This window comes from Nomia melanderi, chromosome 12 (genome assembly GCF_051020985.1).
Source record: "Nomia melanderi isolate GNS246 chromosome 12, iyNomMela1, whole genome shotgun sequence".
NCBI lineage: Eukaryota > Metazoa > Arthropoda > Insecta > Hymenoptera > Halictidae > Nomia > Nomia melanderi.
The window spans coordinates 13,394,026-13,407,930 of NC_135010.1; the positions used below are offsets into that span (position 1 = coordinate 13,394,026).

General features: G+C 58.6%; 1 protein-coding gene and 1 long non-coding RNA gene across 5 annotated transcripts in view; one reads left to right on the forward strand and one right to left on the reverse strand.

Moving 5' to 3' along the window:
* The window catches only part of vvl (ventral veins lacking), a 44,116-nt gene that overhangs the window by 18,067 nt on the left and 12,144 nt on the right, over window positions 1–13,905 (forward strand). Inside the window, exon 2 of one of the 4 annotated variants that reach the window (XM_076372840.1) lies at window positions 13,140–13,406. The exons of 2 other annotated variants lie outside the window; for them this stretch is intronic. The gene's annotated coding sequence lies outside the window, so the exon portion shown is untranslated. The remainder of the gene's footprint in view (window positions 1–13,139; window positions 13,407–13,905) is intronic. One more of the 4 variants, XM_076372839.1, reaches the window with a different exon arrangement.
* Window positions 1–13,905, reverse strand: part of LOC143175166 (uncharacterized) — an 81,532-nt gene that overhangs the window by 9,079 nt on the left and 58,548 nt on the right. Inside the window, exon 3 of the long non-coding RNA XR_012999875.1 lies at window positions 13,178–13,433. This is a non-coding gene — a long non-coding RNA (uncharacterized LOC143175166). The remainder of the gene's footprint in view (window positions 1–13,177; window positions 13,434–13,905) is intronic.

The window sequence follows — 13,905 nt, forward strand, 5'->3', positions numbered from 1 at the left end:
ACTTTCCAGTGCGGATGATGTACGCCAACCTCTGGCCATACGGTCAGGGTTGCGAGAAAGCTTCAATAGTCGAACGAAATGTCACCATTATTTTACTGTTACCGATCGTTGCGTCGTCGAACAAACACGATTACAGATGAACGTTTACGAATAGTAAGGAGATCATAGTTCGCGGGGTTAAGCGGATAAAGAGTGTCGAGACTCTTCGATACTTTCTGTCGAACGGTAAAAACGGAAGCGCTCGTTCAGAGACACCGCAGTTGATTCGTGCCGCTTCGTTCTATAAATCAACGATTTCTAGAGGAACGAATCAGGTTTTTTACGGTCACGCGATCACAGTTACCCGCGCGGATATTATTGGCTCCTCAACTTTGGCCCGCAGCGAGAACAGGTTGCCCGCCGTCGGATCTAGAGCCGCGGCGTAACGGTGCCGTCTCCGGTATTTCGGGGAAATACGTTCGTCGATCCTGCGAGTTTATCTGTCCCGGTTAACGGGCTGCGCCGTCGACGGCGATCGACGTTCCGCGCTATAAAGTTTCTTCGCCGAAAGGGAAAAAGCCTGGGCTCGGTCCAATCAACGTTGGCGGATCGGGGATTCATCCGGACGATGGACGGCGACGTTCGCCGTAAATTCGCGCGGAAGGATGGACGCTCGCGATTCGTAATTGAATCGGCGGCAAGCGTATTTATCGTCGCGCTCGTTACATTTGTACGCGATCGAATCCACGGCTTATTTGCGGCGGAGTAATTTTATCGACCTCTCCCGGCGCGTCCTCGCGCGGCCGGACACTCTTCGTAAATTCGCGCGGCCGGGACGCGTTCCCGATCGACTGGCCACGAATTTATAATCCCGCGGGGCGGAGAGTTTATCAGCGAGCTGCGCTTTCCCGAGCAGGTTCTAGAAATGGACCCCCCCAAAAAAAGAGTAAACCCTTTCGAACCGTTCGTAATCAACGACGGAAGATTCCATAAATCTGCCGCGAGTCTCCGTAAGATTCGAAATCTCGAACGACTCGATACGTCTCGAAAGTCTGGGAAAGATTCAAAGTTATGATTAGCCTAGAAGCTTCCCGGTAGAAAGCTCGCCGACGCGAGCGAGATTTCCGAGAGTTCCGAGAGAGGTTTATGAACTCGAACCATACTGGAAGCGACTGGAATTTTCACAGTGTCGGGCAACTTCGAGCCGTCCCGAAGCCGAGATTCCAATGCTAGGCGCGCGACGAACGGGTCGAGGCGCTGTCGAGGAGTTTAAAAGGACTGTCCGGCGTCTAGGGGGTACGAAGACACGCGTGCGTCCGTGGCCCGCGTGTGTCTCGTGTGCCACCGCACCGGCGCGCCATTCCGCATGCCCGCGGGAGCCCGATAAAACGTATGCAGATTAAAACATTTTATTTGAATGATAATATAACACTTGTTGATGCAAGCGCGTTGGCCTAGGTTAGCATAATAAACATTATGTAGATCTGTACGGCCGCGGCGAGCTATCCGTTCCGGCTACGTCCCGCCGTTACACAAACGCCTGTTTAACTCTCGCTCCCTCTCTCTCGCTCTTTCTCTCCCCGCGACTGTGTGCGTGTGTGTGTTTGCCTGTACGTTCAGGTCCGTGGTCTCGCGCGCGCTCCCCGCGTGCACATGCAGCCGGCATTTCAGTGTTTCTCTCGCAGCGCGCATCAACCTTCTCTCCCTCTCTCCCCCTCTCGGCCAGCACTGCCAGTAGTGGCTCGTTCCTCTCGTCCGCACCCTTCCCCACTACAGGCCGCCTCCCCCCTCGCCGCATCCACGAGACGTTCATTCATTAAAACCGGGAGACCGCGCGTGCATTCTCAATTTTATCGATGCTCCGATCGAATCGCGCCGCGAGCCGACCATGCTTCCCTTCGAGATTCCGTTCCGGCCCGATCCGGCGGAGCCCTGTGTCCTCGGCGCGCCGTTTCCATTGCAGCGACGCGTTTTCCGCGAGCTCTATCGACCCCTATAACGATGCACAGTACCGCTATTGTTTCAGCGTCGAAACGAAAGACGCGTTCGAAAGGAACAAACGAAAGCTGAAAAGCTTCCCGGGGCAACAAGGAAATTCTTCGGCGTCGTGGCTCGCAGATGTAATCGAGAAGAGAAATCGATCGACCGCGCGATCCCGTCGAAACGAATCGTATCGGCGCGGAGAAATGAATTCCGTGGCGCGTGAATAGCCCGTAGGTGTCGGCGGAAAATGTCAAGGAGAAGGTGTCGGCTCGCTCGTCGGAGGCGAGGCGGGACGAGACGAGACGAGGCGGAAGGCGTACTGCCGCGGCGCGGCGCGGCGCGGCTCGACGATTTTCGTCCCGACGCGAAATTCCATCGGATCGATCGACGGGATCCCTGGATCCAGTGTGTTACGCTCCGAACGGTCCCGCGATCGCTCGTGCGTATCGTCTTACGGCGGTATCGTCTCACCACCTACCGGACGGCTCGTAAAATCGGGGCTGCTTAATATACATTCGCCGATCGCGTTTTATGCCCCGGCATGCGAGGGCCGGGGACGCGTCTCTAATCTCGAACGAGCGACGATTCAATTAGCCGCGCGCTCTTTCCTCGCCTCCGGAGGACCTCTTCGCGTCGTGTCTCGACTCGTTATTTCGTCGGAGGATCCGGTCGGGAGATGGCTCGCGGCGTCGTAAAACGATCGGCGATCCGCTCGCGTGATCTCCCGTGCTCCCGAGGGAGAGCGAGGGCTACCAGCCCGATTAAACGCGGCTCGCGTGCTTTTTAATCGCGCGCGCCTTTGTCCCCGAATCTTCGGACCGCGAAGAGGCAGGCCGAGAGGGTTATCCCAGTTTTTCGCGCGACGGGCACCGCGACCCGCGATAATTAACGCCGCGAAGGCGGAAGAGGCGACCTCTCTCAAAATTCTAAACGGATAAATTGCGACCGGCGAACGCTCGCGAACGAGTGCTCTCGCTTTTACGACATTCGTCCGACGCGTCGAGAGCGTTTTATAACCGGCCTGTTGCTCCTGGCTAGATAGCCAGTATCGCCCGGCGTGGCCCGTAGAAACGGCCCCGGCATAAAAACGAAACGCTTTTACCACGCTCTGCGCTCGCGCCCATCGACCGTTCCCCGCTTCTTCTTCTTCTTCTTCTTCTTCTTCTGCTGCTCCGACTCCTTTTGCTTCTTCTTCTGCTCCTTCTTCTTGTTCTTCTTCTTCCTCTCGGGTTCAGGAAGGAAATTCTATCGCGAGGGCCCGTCCACTCGAGCAAAGGTCAGGGGACACGATCGAGGGAGACACTTGGACGTCCTCGCTAACAGGAAACCGGAGACCTTACCCGTTGGCCGAAGTATCGGCGGCCGAGCTCGCGTCCCCGCGCCGCTCGACTCTCACGGAATCCCGATATCACCGTTTGTCGTTCAGCTTTCGACCGGAACGTTCGCGAATCGTCGCGCGACCGCGGGACGCTCGTTAACGTCGCGGACGCGGCTCGTCGTAAAGCCGCGGAGTTATCCGGCCGCGCGCGCCGACGGAGGAGAGGCTCTCTCCTCGAGAGGGAAGGAGAGCAAGAGAGAAATAGAGAGAGGACCGCGCGAAGTTCGACGGGCAGACTCGTAATACTCGGACCCGGCACCGAGCGGCCGCGATAATAGGACCTATGACACGCACGTACGGCCGGCCGAGCGCACACACGCAGCACGCTCGCGGTCGCCCAAGTTAAGTGGCCGGCACTCGCTGAAAATAATGTCCAATTCCGACGTAACTGCAGCACCTACGACCCTGACTCTTCTCGGCTTACCTTGAGCGCTCATTCGGAACTGGCGAGGAATGCTCGGCCCGAGTGGGCGGCGCGTCGAACGTTCTCCGGCACACTCGCGCGTGCACACCCGAACTCGCCGGATTTCGTTGCTCTGCGAACGCTGGCGAACCTCCGAGGTTCGTGCCCCCTAACGCGCCGCTAATCCGTTGAACTCCCGCTCTTGATTGCCCGTGATTCACTCTAGTTCGGCAATATACTCGAAGATTAATCCTCGCCGCGCTTTATTGCGCAGGCAATTAACCCAAGGTGTCGCGGCCTCCTAGATTAACTCGACGAACACCGGTGTTACTCATCGGCCGGTGGATCGAAGCGAAAGTTTCGCTGTTCCGTGCGTTCCGATTGAATTTGCTCCCTAAATGGAGAATCAGCGGGTAACCCCGCTGCATGTGCAACCATAAGCAACGTCCCCCTTCCGCCGGCCCGTATAATTGAGCCGACAGGCGAATACCTAAATCCTAAATCACGCCAGCCGCGCGCGGTAGCATCGGACACAATGGATGTCGTAGGACGGAGTCCCATCGGTTCGCCGACGCGGCGCGTAGAACGATCGCGTCTGTAAAAGTCTCTCCGCTCGCCAGACGCTCGCCTGTCGGATCGTAGGCCCGCGCATTCGCGTTTCCATTCAAGCGACCGTTCATTGTTCGCCCCGCGATTTCCCTTTCGTTTCGGCGAACCGATTCCTCCCGCCGGAGAGGCGGCGCGGCTGTGTCTCGGACGCGTAATCGCGGTACCCGCGTGCGTGCCTGTGCGCCAGCACCGAGGAGACGCGCCCGTGACCCTCGGAACACCGGCAGGTGCCCTTCGTCGGGGCGAATTCGATCGACGGGCCGCGCGGCGGACACGCTAGCCACTTTCGGTCCGCGTCGCGCCGCAATCGGATGTAAATGCCATGCAAATTTCGGGGGCGAGGAGCGGCAGAGATAGAGGCGGAGGTGGAGGCGGTGGCGGAGGCGGAGCGGGAGGAGGCCGCCGCCGGATAACCGCGCTATCGGGCTACCGAATGTACCGGGTGGCACGATAAACTAGACGAACGGAGAGCGCATCGAGCCAGAAAGAGAGAGAGAGAGAGAGAGGGTGGAAGAGGGAGAAAGCCGCTCGAGGGAATCGCGAGCCACGAATTCCTGCTCCGCAGGTCCCGGCGACGAGTTTAACGATCGCGTCCGCACGCCCCGAACCGCCGCCGCCGTCGCCGCCGACGAAATATTTACCTGCGGGAAACTAGAGCCCCGATAGCCTGCATTTAGTGCGACGACACGCTCGCCGCCTGCGATACGCTGTTACGTATTCAGAGTACATTGTTCGGTCCTCGTCGCGATCCTATCCGCGTTCCCTCTTTAATTGCCCCGATCGAGGAACTGTTTTCGCTGCTCGTCGACCCGGCTTAACAACGATATTCCTCGGTGTTGCTCCCCGTATTCTTATCCGCGCCGTTCCCTCTAATGTTCATTGACACGCGTCTGGCGGAACAGTGCGCGCACGGGAATGACGTTCCGAATCGATGCCGCGGAGGAATGCGTCGCGTTTCCTCGAGACCATTAGCCCACGAGAAACCGTAGGCCTCGCCCCCGCCCGACGTGTACGTACATCGGGGAACCGCATCGCCGGAATTCACCGGAAATCAATCCGAGTGGCCGCCGACGCCTCCCGCGCCTCCCTTCCGCCCGACGCGATCCGCCGGGACGCGCCGCAAATTTGCATTTTCATCGGTTCGATACGAGTCCTCGGAAGACGAGGAACCGTCCTACCGCGCCAGGCGCGCGACTTCGGCTTCAATTTTTCCCCCCGATTCTCCGGTTTCACTCGGTTCAAACGTTCCCGACCGGCGTCCCGTCGATTGTCCGACCCGTCGAAACTCTTCCGGAAGCTGTTGGAGCAGCATCTTGCCGCGATAACGCTGGACAGAGGTTTTCCGCCGGGTTTTTGCTCTACTCACCGCGTTCCGGTCGCCTTCTTCGTGAGAGGCGGGCTGCGGAAGCGTGCTGGGATATCGCAAAAAAGTCCTTGGTGAAATCCAATTCCAGCGGGACGGTCTTGGAGCCGACGCCAGGCGGCGGAGGAAAAGAACGGACCTGACGCGGAAATCGGGGGTGGGAACGCGGCGGGACAAGGTCTCCGCGTCCGAGGGGTTGGACGGGGAGAGAAAAAGCGCGAGGAATTAGCGGTCGGACGCGTGCAATGCGGACGGGTCCGCATTGTTGTCCGGCCGTATTAGCCTCGGCAACGGCAGGCGAGAAGCGAGACTCGGTGTAACCGGAGGAACACGGGAAAGAGAGGGAAACGCGGCGGCCGGGGAGCATCCCCGAAACCGAGCAGCCCCTCCACGCCCCTGGGTTTCCCGGCTTTGTTCGCGGGATCCGCACGATTCCGGCGGTTCCCTTATTTTCCAGCGCGCTCTCCGTGATTTCTCCGTGCTCGCTTTTTTCCTCTCGCCCCGCTCGCGTTCGATCGCCACGGATCAGCTTCTGGCCGTTCCGACGTCGAAGGTCGCGGTGACTCACTAAATAGCCGGTTCCATATTCTGGTTCGAGCCGATCGATCGCGTTCGATCTCGAATTTTCGACGCCCGCCCTCTCGTCCCCCCGTCGAAATCGAGCGAGCTGTTTGTCGCGGAAACGTTCGTCGCAGGCCTCTCTGCCCCTCCTCACTCTCTCTCACTCTCGGCGCTCGTTTTTTCTCCTTCTCGCGCCTCGCCGTCGAACTTTATCGCGTCACGCGTTTTTCCCGCAGACACCTTTGTCGGTGTCAGAGGCTCGCCTTGAACTTTACCATCGTCCGCGCACGTTGCTCGCTGTCTTGCCGCGTCGGAATTATACAATTAATCGCGGCAAGAAGCGCCGGCCGATCGCGCCATCGATTCGTTTTCCTCTGAACTGACTAACCGCTCGATCGCGAGTCCGGTTCTGATGGTTTTTGGGAACGTGCGCGAGTAAAATTCCGAGTAAAACTCGCGCGAGTCGCTTTCGAGGTCGCTTCTCGGAAATCAACTGACTAACAGAGGTGACGGTCTTAAGGTATTTTCGTACTTGTCGTCGCTGTCAACGCGGCGGCTAGCGAGGAACGCTTCGGAGACCGACACGCGGTAGCTTCGCCCTCGACTGAACACCTAGCTTCAGATCTCGACCGATCTAGCCTGTTTCTCGTTAGGAAGGTCCTGTCGGCGTCCGATGATGGAGCAGATTTCGCCGGATTTCGTGTCGGTCGTCCCACGGTGCTCGCCCGCCCTTTGTGCACGCCCGTTGCAACGCGCTCGCATTGTGCGCCCCCGTCCACGTACGGTTTTTGTACGGGCGTGTTCCGCGCACGGGCCACGTTCCACCGCTTCCATCCGCGTTCCGCTTGCGACGTGCATCGCTCACGGGGGTCCGCGCGTTCTGCAGCTGCCCCATCCTCCGTGTCGAACGCTGCATCCTGGTCTACCGCGTTAAACAATCCCCAGCTGATATATCGTGAACGAGGCGCGGCGCAGATGAATCTGTAGCGTAGCGAAAAGAGAACAAGGTTGCGGTTGCGGCGGATGGATTTTATGATAAACACGAGCGAACCGACGGACGGAGCATCGAAGAATGCTGTGCACGCGCTTCGAGAAATTTGCGTGTGCGTTCGATTACTAGGACGCGTTCGGATCGTCGGTCGAATTGGTTTGAATGAGGATCCCGTGTAAACGCAGCCTAAGGGGCGCAGCGCGTCCGCGAAACGAAAAACCGGTGGCGCGACATGTGTCCAATGACGCGGTCCTCTCCCGGTTTTATGGAACGGGCATAAATCCACCGGGAGCAGGAGAGCGCATCCGCGGCCACGATTTCAATCTCGGGCCCTTTCATAAAAGAACTCTCGCGGACGCGGTCGCGCGAGCGAACGGTCGCGCGCGCGCTCGCCCGTAAGCGCGCAATAATTCTCCCTATTCTACACGGTGTTCATTAATTACCGGTCCTGGCCGAGGCCAAAGAGAAAGAGGAATTATGGATCTGCCTTTATCCGTGCATCGGACACAGAGCCGCGCTCGGAAGCGAAGGATATACCGGGCCCGCGGGATTTCTTTCTCTTTGTCTCCTTTTTTCTCGTCGGCCGTCGCGATAAGCCTTTCTTGCGATTATTTATTATTTGCGAAATTTCCCCGTGTAAATTGCCACGCGAATCCGCCTTTAATTTAAACGTCCGCGGCGAACAATCGGCCGCGTTCCCCTCCGGGGGACGAGCGGACGAGAGTCAACGATCGGACGCATCGCCGCCGGTAATCGACGTTTCACGAGATTCGTCCGACTCGAGGTGGACGGGAATGTCTCCGAACGACAGGCTGGAGCTGTCTCGAGGGTTTCCCGGCGGAGGGGAGAGGAAGAGGGTGAACGGGGAGCCGAGGGCCTCGTGCGATCCGCGAAACGAGAGCAGGGCTGCGCGCAGCGGGAGTCGAGAACTCGTGCGAGAGCGAGGCTCGCACGGAGGCTGTACGGAAAAGCGGCGAACAAAAAAGCTAATGCCGAACGAGAAACAGTTTATAATCCGTAGAAGTTAAGATCGAGCGACAATGCGCCACGCGGAGCGTAATAGGGGGCGCTTACAGGATTACACGCCGGCCAGGTAAACGCATTTGCCGCGTTCGCCGGCTCGGGGCCCGGCTTCCCCGGGGTCCGAGGGGGGCCGGAGCGTCGTTATTTCGGATGATCGAGAAGCTACGTGCGTGTGTACTGGGTGGCCCGGTAAACTAACCGGCTCCGGGAATCACGGCGCGAAAAAAACGCGACGATCAATTTCGGGGCGGGACGACGGGTCCGTGCGGAAGAGGAACGCCGGTGAACATTTGTTAGCTGTTCCAGAACAAACGACGAAATTACGCGCGAAGATGGCGCGGCAACGCGAAAGGTGCGCGTAACGCGGGGGTATCAATTCCGATCGATCAATGGGGCTTCCCCGCGCGATTAGTAGGCGAACGCCGTTTAGCCGTTAAATACGACGTTTCGGAGCGTAATAGCGGCAATTATCGTGTTAGTAGCTATATTCCGAAGGCATCCGTCGCTTCGTACCTTTCGCCGTGTAATTACGTCTCGTTAAGATCTCGGGAATGTAATCCGGCTCGCTCGCGGACGAAACTGGAAAACCGGAGCGCGCGCCGGTGCCGGCCGAACACCATCCCGGCCGTCTTGCCGCGTCCTTCTTCTTTTTCCTCCGCGCCTCCTTCCCTCCGGCGTACGAGCCGCCGCCTTTTCTCGCGTCGTTTCGCGATCTGTCCTGCCCATATTTCACGCCGTTCCGTGCCGATCTCCCGGCTCGAAGAAAACCTCTCCGCCCGAGAATCCTGAAGGTACATCGACGCTGAACTCGTTTAGTTCCTCGATCATCCAGTTTTCGGAATTCAGATACTTTCACGAAAACTAACGGGTATTCGACACGTTGCGTGCGAATGATCGGCTCGGTGTAAAGGGGTAATTGAATCATTAGCAACGTGGAAGTTCCAGTAAACGATTCCCCGGGAATCTCTAGACTCGGACTATCCGAAACTCGGGAGATTGAAAGTTCGGTGTTAGCGATTTTCCACAGGCGGCGCGTGAACTTTCACGCACCAGGCCTGGCTGGCTGCGCGAATCGCAAGGCCCACGAGTGTAGGACGAGTAGGAAGACGCCGAGGAGGCGAGGACGAGCCATAGAATGCCGAAGGTGAGCTCCGGGGGATACGTAATCCTTCGAGCATTCTCGCTCGGCACGATCCTTTTCGGATCCTCGCCACCGTCTTGTCGCGCACACCGTTGTATTAATGACGCCGGGCAACGGGGAAAGACGCGTACCCAACGAATCGTCCAGGAAAAGATGTGTATCGGGCCCGACAGGAAATCGGAACGTGCAGACGCGACGAAATTATGAATGCCGCGAGATCGAGAGACGAAAGTGCCGTTACGGATTAGAAGGCACGGGGCTCGATCCTGCGAGCAGGCGGTCGTCGAGTCGGTCTAAATCGTCGCCGTAAACTCGTACGCGTAATGGCCGGCCGAGATCGAGATCGGCCAAGTTTTACAACGACGTGGCGACCCCGGTTATCGTAAAACCGAGCGTATACGATTTCCGCGCCGTCCGCGTCGAAAGAACAATCCGGTGTAGGGTTTCCGTCGCGGCTCGTTTCCCGGCCACTTTGGGGTCTCGATCGCGATTCCGTTGGACGAGAAACCGGGACACCCTGTCGCGGTTCCCGTTCCCCGAGAGCGGCGCTGCGCGGAGACCACGATTCTATCTGTCAGAGGTTGGTTATGTCGTTTGGAAAGCAGGGAGCGCGACAGCGGCGCGCGCGACGACCCTTTGCCAGCGGCTTTCGATCGGGAATCTAATGGTGACGGATCGACGACGGAATCGATCCCCGAAGGGTCACGGGTCACCGTGAAACCCGGTGGTCGTCGCACCTTTTGTCGCCGCGTCGACAGTCGCCGGAGCTGCGCAGCCTCTATCCAGCCTCGAACGAGACAGAGAAAGAGAAGGGGCGGGTGTCCTTAGATGGTTCTCGCGGTGATTCGTCATAGGCGTGACCCAACGACGACGACGTTCCATCCTAATCGCGTCATCGACGTCCACGACGCTCGACTTTTTCTCGGCGAGATAGGATCTCGCGACGCTGTTACCGCATACCGCTCGATACACGCGCGCGCGACGAGGCCTTCGGCTGCAGGTGTTGCCGTGGCTGCCGATCCGATATCTCGATCATCGGACAAGACTCCCGATTCGCCGAAACTCTTCCCAGCCGAAGATCCTCGCGCGAAACACGACGAGGAACGAGAGACGGTTGAAACCAGAAGCGACAGCTAAGAGGCAGCTGCGGGAAGAAGCTAAAGAGAAGCTGGAGTCATCGAGATGGCTGCTTGAAGATCCTCGGGTCTATCGGAGAGGCAGCTCCCGAATAAAAGCAGAGCTGCTAGAGGGAAGCTTTAGCGCCAAACGGAAGAAGCGAAAGACAAGTGGCTCGCGTTTGAGCGCGACGGACAGGGAGAGCGAGACAGAAGCTGCGGAGCTGGTAGAGGATAGTAGGCAGCTCGGAGCGAGCGAGCAGCGGGTGCTCCGGATCCGACTGGACCGGTTCTGCCTGGATTCCCTAGGAGTTCTAGCCTTCGGGACTCTGTTCGAGCTCTCTCGCAGGATTCTCACTGGTCACCGGCTGCTGGTCACCGGTTCGCTGGCTACGACGCAGCAGACCGGACCACTCTTTGGCCGGTCCAGCTCTCTTTCTCCCTCTGTCTCGGCATTTTTTCCTCTTCTCGGTCGCTCTTTCCCTCCTTTCTTCGTTGCTTCCTTCCTTCCTTCCTTCCTTCCTTGTACCTCGTTTCCCTGGCTGTTACCCCAGCGGGGAGGAAGTTTCGCGCCGCATCGGCGGACCCGTTCCCGGTGCTACTCACTACGTTTCAACGTACCATTTATCATCGGGCCGCGTCGCTGCACCGGCGCTCTCTCCTCTCCGGCCAGCTCCGCTGGCTTCTCTGATGACTTGATACTAAACGCGCGCGCGCGGACCAACTTCGCGCGACACCGATACGACCGCGCACTATCTGATCCGTTCCCGGGGAGACCGAGAAAGGCTGGCGTGGGCCCCTCTCGTTTCTCGTTCCGCAGCGCCGAGAGACCCGGAGACGCGACGCGACGCGACACGACGCGGCGCGGCCGAACCACGGGATACACGTTGGGATTCTGCGCGATCCGAGATATTCCCGGTCCGCTGCTTCTGCCGCTGCTCGCCGGCCCTTTAATTATACGAGTGGCTACGCAATTTGTCTTGTTATCGATCCGAGATTTCTGATTCCACGGGTCGGCCCCTCCGCCCCGTCCCTCGCGACTGCATGCGCGAGAATCCCACCGCGACGATTCGGTTTATTCCACTCGAGAAACCTTCCGACGATCGCCGTCCAGTTTTCCAGCGCGAATTTTCGCACACTTCTGCGGCCGCGTCCTCCTCTTCTTTCTTCTGGCTCGTCGTCCGAGGGTTCCAGCCAGCTATTATGCGCTCCGCGGAAGAGCCTCCAGCGTGCGCTACACGATTGCTCCGGTTACCCTCGCTCGCCCCGGCGCAGCCTCTTTCAGGCTGCATCGGGATCCAGTTTTCGAATCGGGTTCCTCCGCCTGAAACCGTGCAGGATGACCGTTGTCGGGGAGGAAGCAGCTCGACACCGGCCATCCTGACCGTTGACATCGGTTTTGTCTCCGGCGACAGCCTGTGCGCGGAGAAAGGTGCCAGCGAAAGAGAAAGGGTTGCGCTTCCAGCTGGCAGGGTGAGAAACTCGGAGGCTAGCTTCCATAGTTCGCCGATGAATTCGGTCGTTAATTACGCCCGGGAACAGGCGCCTACTCATTTTTCAGCGAGCCGCTCGAACGATCGCTAGGATTCTTCTGGCAGCGACGCCCGTTTCTTTATTTACGGCGGCGCGGGCCCTTCGCGGCCGACGATTTAAATTAATATCCTCGAATTTCCCTCCGTCGCCGAAGACTAATGGCTTTCGTCCCGCGCCGGGGAGAGCCAGCCGAGCTCCAGTCCGAGTTTTCCAGCGGAAAACGAGGCCGGCCGTCTTGGAACGCGCCGCGAACCGCTCGCGCCGCGATCGATCAACGTCGACGGGTTGTTCTCGCGGCTGCGAAAAAAATAATTTCGCTGTCGACGACGCGGAGAAGTACGCAACGCGATCGAGGAAATTATTCCGCCGTGGAAAATTCCGCGCGACCGAGCCGCATTCCGTTACGGACGGGCGACAGGGCGGGGTGACGCAATGTTATCGCGCGGCGTCGCGAAACCGCGAGTTTTCCGGGTCCGGCGGAGGCTCGAAATTTCGATCTATCGACGTCACCGATCGACGAATCCGCGCCGATCCCCCGAACAAGGAAAAAGCCGGGGCGCCCGGTTCAAGTAATCGGCCGACACCGGCGGGAATCGGCGCGACCGAGCGATCATTATCGGCCACTTAGCGTCGTTAATGTCATAATTATATCAAATCGCAGCTATTAGCTGACAACGCGGAACGCGAGGTGTAATCAATCGCGCGGTGCGTTAATTGTGCCCGGCGAGCGTGCCCGGACGTGGGCAGCCGACTTCGATTCGATGAGAACCCCGCCGGTGTAAACACCGGGGAGAAAGCCTCGGATAGTTTTCTACGAATGCGCGCGATCGATCTGTAACGGCGGGCTGTCGCTGTCGCAACGAATGGCCATTTTATTTTATTACTCCGTCGCAAATTAATTGGACGAACGAAACACGCCTGTAATAGCGTTTATAATAGCGCGAACGGACATTCGCTTTATGGTTTCGGGCACCGGGATCCCCGTTACGGTGCACCCGTTGACACGGTACATTTAATATGTCAAACATCGCCGATCGGTATCTAATTAGATCTCGCTCAGGTGGGAGACCAGTCGACACGACCGAAAATCACACTTACCCAGACGTCGACGCTCGAGCTCGGTGCACGCGGCGGCTAACCCGAACTAAACGCTGTCCTTCGCAAAATTCCAGTTTCCTGACCTCGGATCGCCGATCGTCCCACGGATCCATCCTGGACCCGACAGCCGCCAGGGCCCGGGACTCGCGGGGTCCGGCCCGGACGCAGCCATCGGCAGCGACAAGCTCGAACAACGGAAAACCGTCAACGGATCGTGGTCGGATTCGAGGTAAGACGTCCGGGGAATCTCGCTCGCCTGCGAACAGAAAGGTGTCCGAGCGTGTTAATTCGAAGGGTGGAGCAGCCGCGGGAGCGACGCCTCGCTCGCCGGTCCGCGGTCAAACTGTTAAACGGAGGGCCCGCGATTTTCGCGAGGGATTTACGATTCGAGAGCGAGCGAGAGGGTAAGGGTAATCGGCGGTCGCGAGCTCGTGGATCAACTCGTTGCGATTCGTTAATTATTACCGTGGAGCGGACTAGAGCGAGTCCGTGTAAGCGGTACGGGCGGAGGGAGGACGAGGACGAGGATCAGGAGGAGGACGGGGGTGTGCGGCTGGGACACCGTACAGAGGAAGGGTAGGGGGACGCGCGAGACGGAGGAGCAAAAAAGACGGTCGATCGTTAGCAAGGTACAAATTTCGCCATTTGCCGCAATAAACCTTCGAACCCGCTTGTAACTTCTTCTTATGGGAGGCATGAGTAATCGCCTTGTTAGCCCTTATGGCCTA